The sequence below is a fragment of the Urocitellus parryii genome, chromosome 8 (genome assembly GCF_045843805.1).
Source record: "Urocitellus parryii isolate mUroPar1 chromosome 8, mUroPar1.hap1, whole genome shotgun sequence".
Lineage (NCBI taxonomy): Eukaryota > Metazoa > Chordata > Mammalia > Rodentia > Sciuridae > Urocitellus > Urocitellus parryii.
Genome location: NC_135538.1, coordinates 28,214,576 through 28,233,435, shown reverse-complemented (window position 1 = coordinate 28,233,435; position 18,860 = coordinate 28,214,576). Strand labels below are relative to the sequence as shown.

General features: G+C 34.1%; 1 pseudogene; it reads left to right on the top strand.

Annotated features, from left to right (window-relative positions):
- Positions 1 to 1,379: 1,379 nt before the first annotated feature.
- LOC113184951 (uncharacterized) lies at positions 1,380 to 18,595 on the top strand (annotated as a pseudogene).
- The last annotated feature ends 265 nt before the right edge of the window (positions 18,596 to 18,860 follow it).

Below are 18,860 nucleotides of genomic sequence, written 5' to 3'. Positions count from 1 at the left end.
CTTAAACTGCATTTCCGGTCCTCACTGGAGGCCTGAGCTCCGCGGCACCAGCACCGCTGCTCCGTAGCCCTGCCCTGGTGGGGCCAGCCCCTGGAGCAGAGTTGGCGACCTTGCTACCAGGGACGCGCCCAACCTGGCCAGAGCCACTGCAGAATCCGGAGGCGGCGGGAGGGAGTCGGCTGGGGGCGAGGCCGGCGAGACCGAGACCTCGGGTTTGAGCAGCAGCCTGCAAGAGACTTTGCGCGTTCTGTGAGCCACTGCATTAGTGGGGGAGCCTCTCCTTTGACTTGAGCAATCAAAATATTCTGGATATAGGGGTTTAAATTATTACAATTGATCTCAGCTGTTCTTTTTAATTTTTAATGTGAATACTAGAAAATATAGAATTACACTTTTGTCTTACATTGTGTGTGTGTGGGGGGGGGCGGGGTGTATCTTTGACCTCAGGGAATTGCTGAACTGTTCAAAGCTCAAACTGCTTTCTTATAAGATCAGAGAGCAGAAAAATTAAATAAAAATTTAAATTGTCATCATTTCATTTCCATTCATGAATAATAGATACAAATATGTATTCTCAAATTGATATGACCTTATATCCAGTGAAATATGAAAATGCACCACTGTCTGGGCTACATCCCACTATTGGGAGGAAACTGCCTTAAAGTAACTCCATCCCAGGCACTGTGTGCAATTCACAGCAACTCAAAAGAAAAAAGAATTCCAGGGGCAGTGGTGCATGCTTGTAATATTAGTTACTTGAGAAGCCATCATAGGAGAATTTGAGACTCTGTCCAAAATTTAAAGTGTGTGTGTGTGTGTGTGTTAGCACAAATGATGCACATAGGACCAAGATGGGAGATGGGAAACAAACCCTGGATCAGCGGACTTTTCTTTTTTAGGTATTCAGAGGCGGAGTCAATTGGTGGAACCCTGGCATGGCTCATTTGGGGGCGCAGAAAATGGCGAGGGTCTAAAGCCAGTGTCTGAGTTATAGATGCTTCCTTTAGGGTGGGACAAGAGGTCAATTCCTGGAGTGTATTGGGGTTCCACTTATTCATTAGGGTGGTTCAGGAATGTGAATAGGGCATTTCTTGGAGCTTATGGTATTGGGGTCAGCTTACCCATTAGGGTGTGCTGGTGGGGTGTCAGGTGCCAGTTCCTTTTGTGTTCCTTCACAGTGACTAAGGCCTGGGATTTTAAATGAAAGAAACTTAGGGAAAATGTCCTTGGACTTATTCTCCATCTCTCTCTCTATCTGTCTATCTATAGGGGTTCAGTAGTAGAGTATCCATACTTCCACTTCCTAATCTGCAACAACAAAAAAAGGATCAGCCAAGAACCTGTCATTCCAATTTCATTCAGTCCTGGGTTGTGATACCCATGATAAGAATCTATCAGGGCCAAGATCCGTTTTCCCAGATGTGAGAATTGAACATCCCAGAAACCAAGGTAAGTGTGGAAAGCAAGTTTTATTTAAAGTATGGAACAGAGATAGACTTCTCTGCAGAGCAGGGGTCCCAGAACTGGGTGTCAGGGGAAGTGGTGGTGTCCTGCCCCTTTTGTTCTCATGGCCTCTTCTCCCAGCATCCTGCTTACTAAGACCAAAGGCCAGAAAGTGGGCCAAAGGTGGAAAGATCCAGACAGGAAGCTAGTGGTCCCAGAGGCATTAATTAACAACTCCAATAACTACCTGCAGAGAGGAACAGTTCCCTGGTGGAAGGCCACCTTGGCAACAGGTAGAGGAGGGAAAAGTGCTCTGGAGGTTTTGGCATTTCATTTCCTCCTGAATCAGCCTCCATCTTTCTGACCCAATCATTTATTACCATATCGACTACCTATTTGTGTCCCCTCCGGTTGGATGCAATCTACTGTCCCTCAGAAGTTAAGCTAACTAGGCTCAGTGGGGCCTGAAGCCCTGTCCAATCTGGCACTTGAGTGAAGACTCTCCAGTTCATCCACAGCCTATTGAAGTGGGGGCGGGCTTCCATATTCTGATTAAGTCTTTGTGTCTGGATCCCTCCATTCTTTCAATTCTTTTCTAGACATCCTCCTCTATGCTCAGGAGACCCAGGTTTCTGTGCTATACAAGTGAGCAACCTGAAAGCCAGGAAATGGTGAGTGTTCATTCATTGGCATTTTGAGACAGGGCAGGGAGGCAGTTTGAAGCCAGCCCAACTGGCAATGACAGAAAGTGGAAATTGTGGCTGGAGATTCCTGGTGGTCCTATCCAGAATCTGACAGCCTGAGGGCTTCTCTGTGGCAGCTAAGCTCTTAGGCCCCTCTGAGCAGTCTAGTGGACTCAGGTCAATACTTGAGATCCTGGGTGTCCTGTTCCATTATTGGATGGTACTTTTCAGCCCCTTTCTGAAGCCCTACGTGGGCTTCAATGTTCTAGTAGCTCAGCATCTCCCCAGATTTTGTGGTGAAGACTGGGATAACCTTCAGGGGAAAACCCAACTCCATGGGTTATGTTCTTGCATGAGAGAAGCTGTGCTTTGTAGGAGCTTGTTTTTATTTTGAGCTTTTGAACAACCTTAATATGTTTTAAAAAACATGTTTATTAAATTTGTCACCAACATTTGGATATACTCGTAGGTTCTCGAGTAGCTATTATCTTTCAGATTTTGGTTTGGTTTGGTACTAGGAATTGAACCCAGGGGTACTTAATTACTGAGTCACATTCATAGCCCTTTCTATGTTTTATTTTGAGACAGGGTCTTGCTAAGTTGCTTAGAGTCTCACTAAGTTGATGCAGCTGGCTTTAAACTCATGCCTCTCCTGCCTCAGCCTCCCAAGCCACTGGGATTACAGACATGCACCACCTCACCTGGCTCTTTCAGATTTTTATATAGATATTCTAACAGCACTGCCCAAGCTGTAGGAAATCTATTTGACTGGTGCATTAAATCCCTGATGCAAATTTATGTCAAGTAGCCAGTGGAGAAGTGTTTTGTAAAGCTTTTCTGGGAATAAACAGGGCTCTGTGGTTTCTAACCCTTTTTTGTACTACTGGTGGGGATCATAGTCCACAAAATTGCTGGCAAAACAATGTAAATTCATTTGTTTGCAACCTATGAAGATTTGCACATGCTCTGTCACCTTTGCTTCCAGAATTGGGAACTTCAGAATATAGTAACTTGAACAAAACAATGTTAAAGTTGAGACATTTGGTGCATGAACAAACTCCTTTTAAAAGCAGTTTGGTAGTCCTGGGGTTATTACCGGGGCAAGTAGTGATGAAGCAGAGCCCAGCACTGTTTGCTTAGGCTATTAGTGGTTTACTGTATTTTCCCCTGTTAAACCCACAATTCAAGCTAGAGAGAAGCTAATCTGCCAGCAACAGCAGTTGGCAAAATATGCTGGCAAATGTCTTTTAGAGATAAACTGACACCTTTGAGATTTGGCTATTTGTCTGCCTTGATCCCAGCTATTAAAGCACTTGGAAAGACTCTCAAGGCCATAAAAAATCACAACATTTTCAGTGGTTCAGAGACTTTTGTATCACTTCTCCCCCATTTCTGTTTACTGAGGTTGATGCAGGCTGTTGGGGATTTGGTCCCAAACATGGTACTTTGCTCAAGACAGGGTGAATGCCCAAGTGTACCCCAGCTTTTCCTACTCATTGAAGATAGATATTTTCTAAATTGTTCAAAGTATCTAAGTCTCTCAATGCATTTACAACTGTCAAAGTGGCTTGACAGTCATAAATGCATTGAGAAACTTAATGAGTAGCTTTTAATTAACTGTATTTATAGATGGAGGGAATGTCTGGAATTTTAATATTCTGCTTTATTTTTAACATCATGCCCATTTATCATTTGCCTTTTCTTGTGATGCTAAGGTTTGAACCCAGTACCTTGAGACACTTGGCAAGGGAAAACTTTCCTTCCAGAAAAATATTGGCAGTTCTGAAATTTTTACAGGAACAAGCTAGAGATTGGAGCTCATTAAGTGCTAAACACTCATAAAGACTCCAATTGGTACAATGTATTTTTCTCATTTTAACTCTGATGCAGGCTAGAGAGTAGCTCAACTGTCAGCAACATTAGTTGTCAGATTACCCTAGCAAATCTCTTCTAGATAGAAGCCTAGTCCTTCGAGATTTAACTTTTCGCTCCTGATCCCAGGGATTGAAGCCCACAGTCACACTTACATGAACATAGAAAACCATCACTTTTTCTGTGTTCTTAGTTCTTATGAATGTGTAGATCCTTTTTAGTATTAGCTAAATTAAGATATAAACCACTGGAAAATTTAGAGTTTAGGGTGTTATATATGAGGTGTTATATCTCTTCCTCTTCTCAGGATGACACTGGCTGTGGTGATTCTGTTCCAATTATAAGGCATATTGCCTAAGGCTGGACTAAGACCCAAGCCTACCCCAGCTCTTCTTAATCATTTAGTAGCAGACCCTCCTATTCTTCTATATTCCCAATATCGCACTCGCATAAGATATACCTTTTACTGTTGTGCTGGAATTTGATTTCAATGCCTTCCATAATGTATAAACACATTATACCAGTGAATTGTGCTCCCAAAGTCAGACATATTCCTTTAGAGTTCGCCACATCATCCATCCACATGTAATGCTATTCTTGATATGTTAATATTTATGTAGGCCTTTCAATTGCTATTAAAAATGCATAAAATTTTTACATACATATATATTCCCCTATGGATTTTTGTTTGAATTATGATTCCTTATTATTGCAAAGTAACTTCTGTCTCTTTTACATGATAGTGATGAGTTTCATCATGTACATACATGGTGTGTATAATTGAGTCTTTTAAGTCCTTATGTATATTTTTTATTTTCTCAAATTGTATATATTTCTTTCTTAACATGTATGCCTGTAAAATATTACGTGTAATATATCATATGTGTAAGACATCTACATAAAGCTATGCAGAGTTTCACAATATTTGTCAAGGTGGATAACACTTTGATAAAAATAGATCCTGGAAACCATTTTCCCCCTTTTACTGTGTATCTCTTCCCCAGTATCCATTGCTCCTTCTCCATGCCCTGGGTTTCATATGCTTGGACCAATGCAGCTATATCCTTCAATGTTATCATGGTTCATATGTACAGTAATTTTTATAAGCATATGCTTCTGCTGGGTAATGATCATGTATTTTCTTTTAATATTTTTTTTTAGTTGTAGTGGAACACAATACCTTTATTTACTTATTTATTTTTATGTGGTGCTGAGGATTGAACCCAGGACCCCTGCACATGCTAGGCAAGTGCTCTACTGCTGAGCCACAACCCCAGCCCCTGATCATGTATTTTTAATAGCCAGTTTCTTTAAGAAATAACAACTTTTACTCCTTCTTTAGTTCATAACGTTTTTTGTCAATATTTTTACTGATACTGTCTCAGAGATGTGATTTTGTCTTTTTTCTGATTTCTAAAGATATTGAGCTATTTTATGATTATTGAACATGATTATTGAAACATTATGTTTCTCCTTATAAAATGGCTATTCAACTCTCTTGCTGTGTTGTCTTCTTCTTCTTCTTCTTCTTCTTCTTCTTCTTCTTCTTCTCCTTCTCCTTCTCCTTCTCCTCCTCCTCCTCCTCCTCCTCCTCCTTCTCCTTCTCCTCCTCCTCCTCCTCCTCCTTCCTCCTCCTCCTCCTCCTCCTCCTCCTCCTCCTCCTCCTCCTCCTCCTCCTCCTCCCCCCCCCAGGGATTGAACTTAGGGGCACTCAACCACTGAGCCACATCACACCCTGTTTTGTATTTTATTTAGAGATAGGGTCTCACTGAGTTGCTTAATACCTCAGTTTCTTTGAGGCTAGCTTTGAACTCATAATCCTCCTGTCCCAGCCTCCCTAGCCACTGAGATTACAGGTGTGCACCACCATGCCCAGCTCCTTTCTTTCTTTTAAAAGTGTTTTGTTATATGTGAAGTGATTAGTTTCTCCCAGTCTTTCACTTCAGTTTTTACCCTTTAATGGTATTATATCATAAGTTCACATTTTATTTTAATATTTTCCAGTTTGGGAATCAAAAGATATTATTTTCTTTAACTTTGGAAATAAATAACTGTCTTTCTTTTTGTATTTTCATTGTTATTATTTTTTATTTTGGAGATTGAAGGCAGGTGTGTCATAGTGCTCAACCACATTCACAGTCCTTTCTAAAGTTTATTTTGAGTAAGCATCTCACTAAGTTGCTCAGGCTGACCTTGATCTTGCAATTCTTCTATCTTTTCCTTCTAACTAGCTGGTATTACAGTCAAATACCACTATATCAACTGTATAAATCCCTGTCTTATAATAACTTTGGTATATTTTATATTTTTCTTTTATATTAAAATATTTATTACTAGTGAAAGTGATTTCTTAAGTCATATTAGAAAAGGATACAATGGCATTTTGTCACACAGATACCCCATTATCCCATCAGCTTTCTTTGGAAAGGATGTTGTTTTTCTCCTTTACTGTAGTACAGTTTCTATCTTTTGTTATGGTCTAAATTGCCAGTGTCTTCTTAAGGATTCTTTCTTTAGTTCCACAGGGCTAATTATCCATCTCATTATGAGGTCATACTGATTGCTATAATGTTATATCCTATATTCATATGTGGCATAATGTGTTTATCAATGGAAATTCATATACACTGATGTCTACAATATAACTTAGGTATGTAATGGTCTATACCAAGTTGGACTGTGTCAGTACCCTGTATCATTTGCAAAATGACCGAATCACCTTATGATTCATTGTCCAGAATGTATTCCCATCATTAAGTGAGGCATCATTATATATAAGCATAAATGTTACAACTATATAATATATAAATAATATGCAGTTTTTACTTGTGAAATTTACCAAAACTCTTTCAATTTTATTTGTGTTCTAAATGCAACATCTGACTTACTGACATTTTCTATGGTATGTTCATTATTAATATCTTTAAATTTTTGCTTAGCATTTTTCTTTACTCTTTTTTTTAATAAAAATTGCTTTTTCTGCCAGGTACCGTGGCACATACCTATAATCCCAGTGGCTTGAGAGGCTGAGGCAGGAGGATTGTGAGTTCAAAGCTAACCTCAGCAAAAGCGAGGTGCTAAGCAAATCAGTGAGATCCTGTCTCTAAATAAAATACAAAATAGTGCTGGGGATGTACCTCAGTGGTCGAGTGCCCCTAAGTTTAATTCTGGGTACCTACCCCACAAAAATTGCCTTTTTAAAAATATCAAAACTGATAGTTAGCTAACGAATTCTCAGTTTTATTTTAAATTTATCATTTTATAGTGTGTGATTTCTTTTTAACCTTAGTGTAAACACATAACACATTTTTTTCAGGTTTATTGGTATAATCATCTGTACATATTTAAGGTGTACACTTTTATCTTTTAACATGAACACATCCATAAAAACAGCCCAGTGATCTACAGAATTAATATATCCATTACCCCAAAGTATTTTCTAGTTCCCTTTTGAGGTCTCTAATTTCTGCTCTTCCCCACCACATTTTATTTAATGAATTTGATTTTATTAATCAAGGCAAATACTGGACCAGCATCAAAACTATATAGATCAATAAATTATTACAAAGGAAACATACCATATAACTACTGTTTATATTAAGAAATGGAATAATATTAATGAACCTTCATGTTCTCTTGCTTTTACTATGCACTCCTGTTTCCTTAGTGGTAACAACAACTTTTCTTTTCCAAATAGTTCTTTTTAAAACAAAACAAAACAAAACAAAAAAAACCAGAAGTAGACCAAAATATTTGCTTAATTATAAAAAAAAAAAAGTGTACAAGAGGGCAGTTTATTGTCTAGGAAACCAAACCTGACCATAATCTTGCTTGATGATTTGTTAGTGGAGCAAATCTGAGGGTGATCCAGGGATCAGAAAATACAAGTCTCAGAAACTCTCTTTTCTTTCTATTCTTCATTGCATGTATTTCAATCATGTGTTAAAAAGCAAAGCATCAACCCTAAATTTATTTATAACTTTGATACAATTAAATTTATTTTTTATTTACATGAAAAAATTTTAATATATGAAAGCTGCCATTTTTAATGTGTGTGCTAAAATATAAATATCACTTGATTTTGCTGCTTTTTTTTTCATTAGTTCTAATTAGCTATACATGACAGTAGAATGTATTTTGACACATTGTACACAAGAAGTATGACTTCTCGTTCCTCTGGCTGTACATGGTGTAGAGGAACACCAGTAGTGTAATCGTACAAGTGTATATAGGGTAGTCATGTCTGTCTCATTCTATCATCCTTCTGTTCCCTACAGCCCCACACCTCCCCTGACTCCCCTCTGCACAATCCAAAGTTCCTTCATTCTTCCCTCCACCCCGCCCCTACTTATCAGAGAAAATATTTGGCTTTTGGTTTTGGGGGATTGGCTTATTTCACTTAGCATGGTATTCTCTACTTCCATCCATTTACCTGCAAATGAATAATTTCATTCTTCTTGATTTTGCTGCCTTCTTAATATGTATCCATTTCCCTTCTCAGTTAAAATAACTGACCATCCTACTCTGAAATTTCTTTTAACTCCATAGTTTATTTTGACCTTTATAGTCTTTTTTTTTGTTTAATGACTAATAGTTCAGATAAACTTGGGCAAAACCCAGGTGCTACCATATACTGGAGATTTGACAAAATGTCCTAAAAGATAAAAACTATTACTGCCTTCATAGATTATTTTGAGATTTATGCATTAAGATACCAAAAACTCTTAGAGAGAGATCTATATTTTAAAGGGAGAGAAAATTCTTATTGCAATTTTCCATATAATAAAATGTATATAAGCCTTAAATATTTGAATGCAAATTCATCAGAGAATTTTTCCTTTAGTGTTCCACCTCATTACTATTCATCAGCTTCCTTTGGACCATTGGCATTTGCATCACTAGAGAGCTTGCTACTTACTCAAACCCAAACCACATCTTAGAAATACAGAATCACTGTCTGTCCTTTAGTAAATTCTCCAACACATGGTTGCACACATTAAAATTGAGAATCACTCTTCTAACTCACTGTAAGATTCTTATCTGAAAAGTATACATAATTTCTCTTAAAAAACATAAATATAGCAATTAAAATATATATTCTGTTTTTTCTTAATTTTACATTTTATTTCATAAAAGTGTAGTATGTACACTGATTTTTGTTGTTGTTGTTTGCTTATTTTGGACTTATGTCATTCTCTCTCTTGAGTACATTCTCTTTCTTCAAACTTAGATAATATGTTAGAGAACATTACTATGTTAAAAAATGTCATATTGAATGATTGAGTTCACTCCCCTATGTGAAAGCCAGTTCTAACTCTCATTACAATTTGTGTCAATTTAAAAACTGTGTCAGTGATCATATGGTTGATGTGATATTTATTTACTCATTTTTATTTCAGGAAACCTTGACATTCAGGGATGTGTTCATTGATTTCTCTGAAGAGGAATGGGAATGCCTGGATCCTGCTCAGAAGACTTTATATAGAGATGTGATGTTAGAGATCTATAGAAACCTGGTATTTTTGGGTGAGCATAAATTTCCTTTAGAATTACTAATTCATTGTCAATATTTACTTTTCTTCCTTTGTAGAATATTTCTTGGAAGCTTCTGTTCTGCATGAAAATGTTATAGATTCTTGTTTTTAGGATGAAGATTGGGCTTTTTTTTTGAGTAGAAAAGAAAATGTTAAAGGTATTTATTTTTATATTTAACCTATCTTTTTTATTATTCTTTTTACTTTTGATAGGTCAAAATAGTGCTCACAATCAGAAGATTGAAAATATTTCTGAAGTATTCAAATGATTCTGCCAGGGGAAAAAAGCATTTGGAATAATAATTGTCTAGAATCTTCTATGATATTTATTTTTTCTAATGAGGACAGCATTAAGAAACAACAGTAGTTACAATGACAATACCACAATGAGTCATATTCCATTTTCCAATAAACACATCTTGCTGTATCTAAGTCATTCTTAGTCATCTTTCTGTCCCAAAAGAAATAACCTTGGAATTTAAAGAGAAAAGCTACAGTAGTCATATCAAAGTGGGTAGAAATCAATGAAGCAAAGTACACATGGAAGAGGTCTAAATGTCAAAGATGAAGTCACATTTTTAAATGTTAATTGAGAGGCTATAAATCAATAGAAATGATTTTTTCAAACCTAAGTTTATTTCTCTTGCAATCATTGAAGAGCATAGCTTGTCCTGTTTATCATGCTTTCTAATTCTATAAGCTCTTTCTTTTTCTCCAGTCATCTGTCTACTTTCAAATTAACAAACTTCTCCCCAGTGCCTGTGGGAATGTGCATAAATTGACAGACATTTATCGATCTTGAAAATATGCACACATTTGTGCCTACCTCTAGCTTAAACAACTTCAATGTATTAAAATCAAAGAACAGGTTCTCTGATTTAAATATTTATCCCTTCAAATTTTCTCATCAAAGCTTTGTATGAAAGCTTATCCTGGATTTTCTGTGAAATTTTTCTGCCATATAATGGATATGAATCAGTCACAGTGCCTGCTCTTAGTGGCTACATAATTACAGCTGAGAATTGTGGTTTAAATAAGGATTCTTAAAGTAATAAGAGTCATTCAAAATTTTTTGAGTTAAATTTTCTCTCATTTTTGTGTCTCTTTCTGAGTTTCACTGTTTAGAGTAACTTCAGTATTGTGCCATAGATTTTCTCACATCAGTGAATATTGTTTTCATTTTACACATATAAGTTATAATTGGATAAAAATTTTTATGACTTCACATTTTAGGACAATATTAGTCAAAATTAAAATATGTGTGAACCATTTAATTTTCAATTTAATTACATATGCTTTTACATGCTTGTATAAATATTACCCCAGTTTTGTTTATGACTTGTGTATAGTCTCTTTTTTTTCTTTTATGCCGCTGAGGATTGAACCCAGGGCCTTGTGCAACCAACTGAGCTGTATTGCCAGCTTTAGTATCTTGATTGTTTACTCTGCTTAGGTGATTATTCATATAATTCATCTAAATTTTATGTGTGTGTTTATATAATTTATAAGTGTTTTTATATATTATAGTATTTTGTAATTAATTTTATAATATATTTATGTATATTTATATAATAAATTTAGATGAATTATATGAATATTTAATATTATATGAATATTATATATATGTATATATATATATTTTTCTGGGGATTGAACTCAGAAGTGCTATAATACTGAGCTACATCCCCAGCCACAATTCTACTTTTATTTTGAATCAGGTTTTTGCTAAGTCATTTTTTTAAATATTTAGTTTTTAGTTGTAGTTGGACACAATACCTTTATTTTATTTATTTATATGTGGTGCTGAGGATCGAACCCAAGGCCTTGCATGTGCTAGGCAAGTGCTCTACCACTGAGCCACAACCCCAGCCCTTGCTAAGTCATTTTATATTTGCATTTCCCTGCCATAGCCTTCCAAGTAGCTAGAATTATTAGCATATTCTATATGTAGGTGAATCTGTTCTCTTGTCTAGGAGCAAGACTTTAGCATTTTATTTTATTTTTTATTTTTTTTTTAGTTGTTGTTGGACACAATACCTGTATTATAATTTTTATGTGGTGCTGAGGATCGAACCCAGTGCCTCACACATGCCAGACAAGTGCGCTACCACTGAGCCACAACCCCAGCCCCAAGACTTTAGCATTTTAAAGGTAGCTTACAAAGAATTTTACAATTCTGTTTATCTTTTATATTTTTTTAAAATTTTAATTGTGATCAAAACCATTTACTTACTTTCACTTAAACTTACTTTCTTACATATTTTAAATATACTGTTCAGTAGTGTTGTTTCAAATTATTTGGTAACATATTTCTGGAAAGTTTATATCAAACAAAAGTAAAATTCAATTCTCAGAAAAAGAATTTGTCTCTCACCCTTCCATCCCAAACACCATTTCTTCTGGCCTGTATGTTTGATTATTTTAGATATCTCATAAGTAGAATCACATGGTATTTGTCTATTTGTTAATGACTTCTGTCAGTTCACATAATATCCTAAAGGTTAATCATTATAGATGTTATAACATTTCTTATTTGTAAAGTTGAAAAATGTCTCATAGTTTACTTCACATTTCCTTCATCTTCACATAGGAAAGGATATTTCATTTTTGTTACATATTTGGCTCTATAGAATTATGTTGTAATAGATGTGTAAATACGTCTTGATTTGACCATGAAATCAAGAGCCAATTGCTACACTGTCAGTTTTCTTACAAATTTCAATTTGTCTAACTTCATTTTAACATAAAACTATTGGATATTTTACTATCTATCTATCTATCTATTTATTTATTTATTTTAGTTGTAGTTGAACACAGTACCTTTATTGAGGATAGATCCCTTGCATGAGCTAGGCAAGTACTCTATCACTGAGCCACAACCCCAACCCAACCTTTTATTAAATTTTTATATCAGAAAGCATTTGTTTTATTTTGAATGTGATTTAGTTGTTTATGTACCCTGGATACTTCAAAAAAATTTTAAAATAACATTTTGTTTCTCCAAAAAGTTATATTGAATATCTGATAGGTAATACATGGACTTTCTTTAGAACTCTTTGGGAGGTAAAGGCACTTTCTTTTTGTACCAGGATTGAATCCATGGATACTTTACACTTAGTCACATCCCCAGCCCTTGATTTTGTTTGAGACATGGTCTCCCTATTTGCTGAATCTGGCTTTCAACCATTGGTGAATTATTGGATATTACTTCCACTTTTTATTTCCAACTAACTACATTATGTTACAAAGCAATTTCAATATTTTAATAATTATTAACATTTATGATTTTTTACCAAGTCTATTGGAGATAATATTCCATGAACTATTGAGAAGAATGAATCTCTAAATATAGTTTGTTCATAATACTTTTTGAAGTTTTCTAATACCTGAGTATCTATTCCCAATACTTTTTTCTTCCTTTGCATTAATTGGGGGTTGATGTCCTGTACTATTACTGTGTTGCTTTCTATGGTGTTGAATTCTCTAGTGTTTGCCATCTATATTTGGGAAGTGTGATTTGAGTTTCACATGTATTTATTACTGTTTTATTTCAGAGAAGGGCCACTTTCATCTTCATACAATATTCTTTGTCTCTTATAATCTCTTATTTAATAAATTTTGTCATCTTTATACTTTTAAATGTAATATCCTTTTCATACTTTTGTTTTAGTCTTTTTTGTGACCTTAGATGTAAGGAGAATCTCCTGGAGGTTTAGATATGATATAGTTATGTATTTTTAGTTTTAATCTTATTAGTCATGTGTTCTGAGTGGTGTTTGATAATAGTGCATTTATACTTAAATTACTAGCAGGAACTTTGTACTATAACTTTGTAAGATTTTTTTTATTTCTTAAATTTTTTTCTACTTTAAAAAAACTTCTTTAATTTGTGGTTTATAAATTTTTATAGTGACATGTTTTGATTCCCCCTATTTCCTTTTATATCTTCTATATCTATTTTGTCACTACTTGGAATTACATAAAAGTACTTAGTTGACACTATATTTTAAATTGAACTTCAGTTCCTTATAAAAATCAGTGTCTTTACATGTCTTGTTAATGTTTTATTATTGATATCACAGCTGCTTTTATACCTTATACCCATTAACAGTGATTTATGATAATATTTATGTTTTAGTCTTTTATATTCTATAGCAGAATTAAATGTTTTATGGGCCACCATGATAGTAAAATGGAGTTTATATTTGTGTATATTTTGTTTCTCCTCAAAAGCTTTCATGTTTTATGTGACTTTTGTAGCTATGCAGTTTTACTTTATTGGAAAGATTCAGTTAAGTATTTCTTGTAGGACAGATCTAAAAGTGAGGAAATTTTTGCACATAACTCACATATCTTGAAAGCCTGTATTTTTCATTACGTTTGAAAAATAGGATTTTTTGATATAGTCTTCTAGGTTGATATTTTGTTTTTCTTTTAACACATGACCTATATGTTCCAATTCCTTCCTAGAAGGCTTCAATTAAGAAGTTACCTATTAACCATATAAAAATATCTTTATAGATGACACCTTTCTTTTTCTTGGTCTGCTCAAAAAAGTTCTCTTGAGTTTTAATGCTTTAATTATAGATGCTTTACCTTGAGTCTTTGAATTGAGTTTATAACATTTGATGTATTTTCCTCCTCACATTTCTAATTTCTCAGACATTATTTATTTTCGGGGGGGGGGTCGTGTACCAGGGATTGAACTCAGGGGCACTCAGCCACTGAGTCACATCTTTAGCCCTTTTTTTGTATTTTATTTATTGATGGGGTTTCAGTGATTTGTTTATTGCCTCCCTTTTGCTGAGGGTACCTTTGAACATGTGATCCTCCTTCATCAGCCTTCTGAGCTGCTGAGATAACAGGCTCTTATACATTATGTCTCAAGGAATATTTCTAGTGTACAATTTCTCCTTTTTTGTCATTATTTTTTTCCTGAATTTTATTCACTTTTTTTTTCTTTTTTTTTTTTTTTTTGGTATTTATTTATTTATTGCAGTGCTAGGATCTTGAGAATGCTAGGCAAACTCCTTAACACTGAACTATACCCACATTCCCAGGCCTGGTATTTAGTTAGCATTTAATGCAGCTGTTTAGAGTATTCACAGGAGATTGATTTTTGGATCCTCCCCATGAATACGAAAGTCCTTGAATACTGAAGTCTCTTATATAAAATAGTGGCACTTTTCTTTATTCTTAATTAGTTCATTAAACATCTTTTAAATGGTTAATTGGCATTCTTTATGTAATTAACAACTCTCAATTTCCTCTCAATTTCTAGTGTTTTATATTGTTTCTTTGCTTGAATCAATTCTCCCCTTTTTCATGTGTGTGTGTGTGTGTGTGCTGTTATTTTCATTGAGAATTTTTCCACTTAAAAACCCCTTAAAATAGATCATTCTAGTCATTTTAGACAATGTTTGGAATTTACCAAATAAATCAAAATAGGTCAGGTATATAAAGGGCTGTGGGTGTAGTTCAGTGGTATACGCCCATATGTTCAATCCCAAATTATCCCCCAAAGAAAAAAAGGAGAAAACCACTTTGTGAAATGTTTGAGTCACATGTAGAATCTGAAAAAGTTGAACTGAGAGGCTATGTGATTTGATGGTGTTGTGCAAACAATACTCAAAGTCCAAGTGTGTGATGAAATCTCAAGATGATTTTGGAAGTTCTCATAAATTTTGTCAGCATATTGTAAAGTTCATATACTTCTGGATTAATGATGGCCTTGGATTATACTGCTTTCTTGTTTATGTACTCACCTTGATAAAACTTTATATATTTGCAAAGTATATTCATCACAGTAAGTGGAATAATTTGCTATTTTGACTTCTTTCAGGTATATGTTCTCATCAAGTCCAAGAATTTGCACCAGAGCGGGAAATAAAATATTTATTCCAAAACATGAAAAAGGAAAGGTATGGAAAATATGACATTGAAAATCTACTTTTAAAGAAAAAATGCAAAATTATGGGAGGGAATATAGGTCAGAAAATTTGTTTTAATGAACATAACAAATGCATGATTCTTATTTAAAATTAAAATTATACTGTCATCAGTTATCAGTAACATAACATCTCAGAAGACTACTTAATTCATGTCAGTAACTTTTGAGGACCTATGTGTGCCTTTAAATACATTTTCATCTTTTACATCATACCTTGCCTCTAAGTAAATTTGGAAATTTTGCTATGGAGACTATTCCATGCTTCAGTTAGTAAGTGGAATATTTTGAAATGTAGCATTGAGTTAAACATTCACTCAAACATTTCTCTAGACAAGAGATTAAAAATTAGAGAACAAATTTCTGACTGATTAATCTAATCATTACTTTACAAAAAGGCTGCAATGAAAAAACAATTCCACCTGTGCTAAAGCATAGAATTTTGATGAATGTGAGAAGAGTTGTACTTATCTATTGGTTAATCAAATTTCAGATATAGATATTTGAAGAGACTTCTACATTTATGATAAATCTTTCAAGATGTGTACCTAGGTCTCTTCCCTAACTAATTACCAGTATATTTATTTTGGTGAAAACAAAATTAAAATTCTGTGAAACCCATAAGAATTTATTTTTTTAAATCCTAGAAAACATCAGTGTGATCATTTTAAAAAGAAGCTTTACAAAGATAATAAAAGTGAGAAAGTTTTTAATCAATTGTCAAAATATATATATCCAAGCTTTGATATTCAAGAAAAGAATGACAAATGTATGGGACGTTCAAGAGCTTTAAATAAAATTGCAAGCATTACTGAACACCAGAAAATTCATACTGGAGGGAAGTCCTACAAATTTAAAGAATGTGTAAAACCATTTAAAGATTACTCAATCCTTTATCATAGCAGTGACAAACCCTACATATGCAAAGAATGTGGTAAAGGTTTTACTCAACCTTCAACCCTTACTAAACACCATAGGATTCACTATGGAGAGAGCCCATACAAATGGAGGAAATGTGTCAAAGTCCTTAAGTATCACTCAACCTTTATTAAACACCACAGTATTTATAATACAGAAAAGCTCTACAAATGTAATGAATGTGGCAAAAGTTTTAATCGAAGCTCAAACCTTATTGTTCACCGTAGAATTCATACTGGAGAGAAGCCATACAAATGTGAAGAATGTGAGAAAGCCTTTCATCAAAAATCACACCTTACTCAACACCAAAGAAATCATTCTGGAGAAAAGCCCTACAAATGTAAAGAATGTGGCAAAGCTTTTACTGTTAGGCCAAGCCTTATTGCTCACCAGAGAGTTCATACTAGAGAGAAGCCATACAAATGTGAAGAATGTGGCAAAGCTTTTAATGAAAAGTCACACCTTATTTGCCATCAGAGAATTCATACTGGAGAAAAGCCATACAAATGTAAAGAATGTGGCAAAGCTTTTACTGTTAAGACAAGCCTTATTGCTCACCAGAGAATTCATACGGGAGAAAAGCCATACAAATGTAAGGAATGTGGCAAAGCTTTTACTGTTAGGCCAAGCCTTATTGCTCACCAGAGAATTCATACGGGAGAAAAGCCATACAAATGTAAAGAATGTGACAAAGCTTTTACTCAAATCTCAAAACTTATTATTCACCAGAGAATTCATACGGGAGAAAAACCATACAAATGTAAAGAATGTGGCAAAGCTTTTATTGAAAGATCATACCTTACTCAACACCAGAGTTTTCATACTGGAGAAAAGCCCTACAAATGTAAAGAATGTGGCAAAGCTTTTTATCTAAATTCAAAACTTACTGTTCACCAGAGAATTCACACTGGAGAAAAGCCCTACAAATGTAAAGAATGTGGCAAAGCATTTAATCAAAACTCAAGTCTTAATGTACACCAGAGAATTCATTCTGGAGAGAAACCATACAAATGTAAAGAATGTGGCAAAGCATTTAATCAAACCTCAAGTCTTAAAGTACACCAGAAAATTCACACTGGAGAGAAAAACTACAAATGTAAAGGCCATGGAATGAGGCAAAGTTGTTAAGTAATGCCTCCAAGCAGCTGAGAATTCATACTTGAGAAAATCCTTACAAATATAAATGTTAAAAAGCATTCATTGTGACATCATACTTTATTGATCACCAGATAATGCAGAGTAGAACAAAGCCCTACAATTGAAGAAAAAAATGTGGCAAAGTTTTTACTCAAAGCTCAACATTTTAAAAATGTCAAACATTATATTAGGGATTAAACCCTACAAATGTAGAGTATGTGACAACACTTTTAATAGAAGCTCACACCTTACAAATCACCATAGGTTTAGTACCTGAGCTCTATAAATGTAAAGAATATGTCAAAGCTTTATTCAAATGAAAAAAATTATACTTTCTCAAAACCTAATTCATGTTAATATCTGCATAAAACCGTCTGTCCAAGATGCATAGCTCATGTGTCAGTAAAATGTTTAATATTAAGAAAAATGTTGACATATGAGAAAAATACAGCAAAGTCATTGTTTTCCATATATTTCTGAATATGAGAATTATCAGAGAATTTCTGTAAGTAAAGAAAATGTGGCATTACTTTTAACAGTTTCTTAAAATTTACTGGGCATCATTAGTTGATGTGATAGAAATAAAGTAACCCTCAGATATCAACGTAGTGCAGATAGCTCATCCCTGAAAAAAATTTGTTTATTACAAATAAAAACTAAATATATATACTCAAAAACTGGAGAAAAGATAATTTTTCCTCTAAGTAATTATATCAAAGGAAAAATACTCAATAATGAGAATTTTAAATTTGACTTTTTTCTTGTTGTGGTGGTGATGAGGATTGAACCCAGGGCTCTTGAATGCTAAGCAAATGTTCTACCACTGAGTCACATCCATAGCCATTTTATTCTGTATTTTGTGAAGACTTTACAATTATATTTGAAATACTTTATTCACATTGTGAAAGAATTTTGTTACAAAATAACAGTGAATGTTTCTGAATTGTTAACACTATCATGTATTGAATTACATATTATGATAGTTTGTAGGTAACAGACAACAAAGAGATACTGTTTGGTAAACAATGTGACATTTCTCTTAATCCTTTTAGGCAATGTAATCAATCTTCAAATTATGTGGAGATGATTTAATCATTTCTAAAGAAACTGGCTCAATAAATTGTCTAATTTAATCATTTCTCATTTTTATATTTATTGTGGACAAAGACATTACAGGAAATATAAAGAAAGATGATAACAAACCCAGATTGCTAAATCTTAAGTTGCTATTTCAAAATTTTATTCTATAATTTATGGGTGTTTTATTGATATATTGATATCCCTTCATATCATGAAAATTGGTTTTGATTGAAATTTATTTGAATA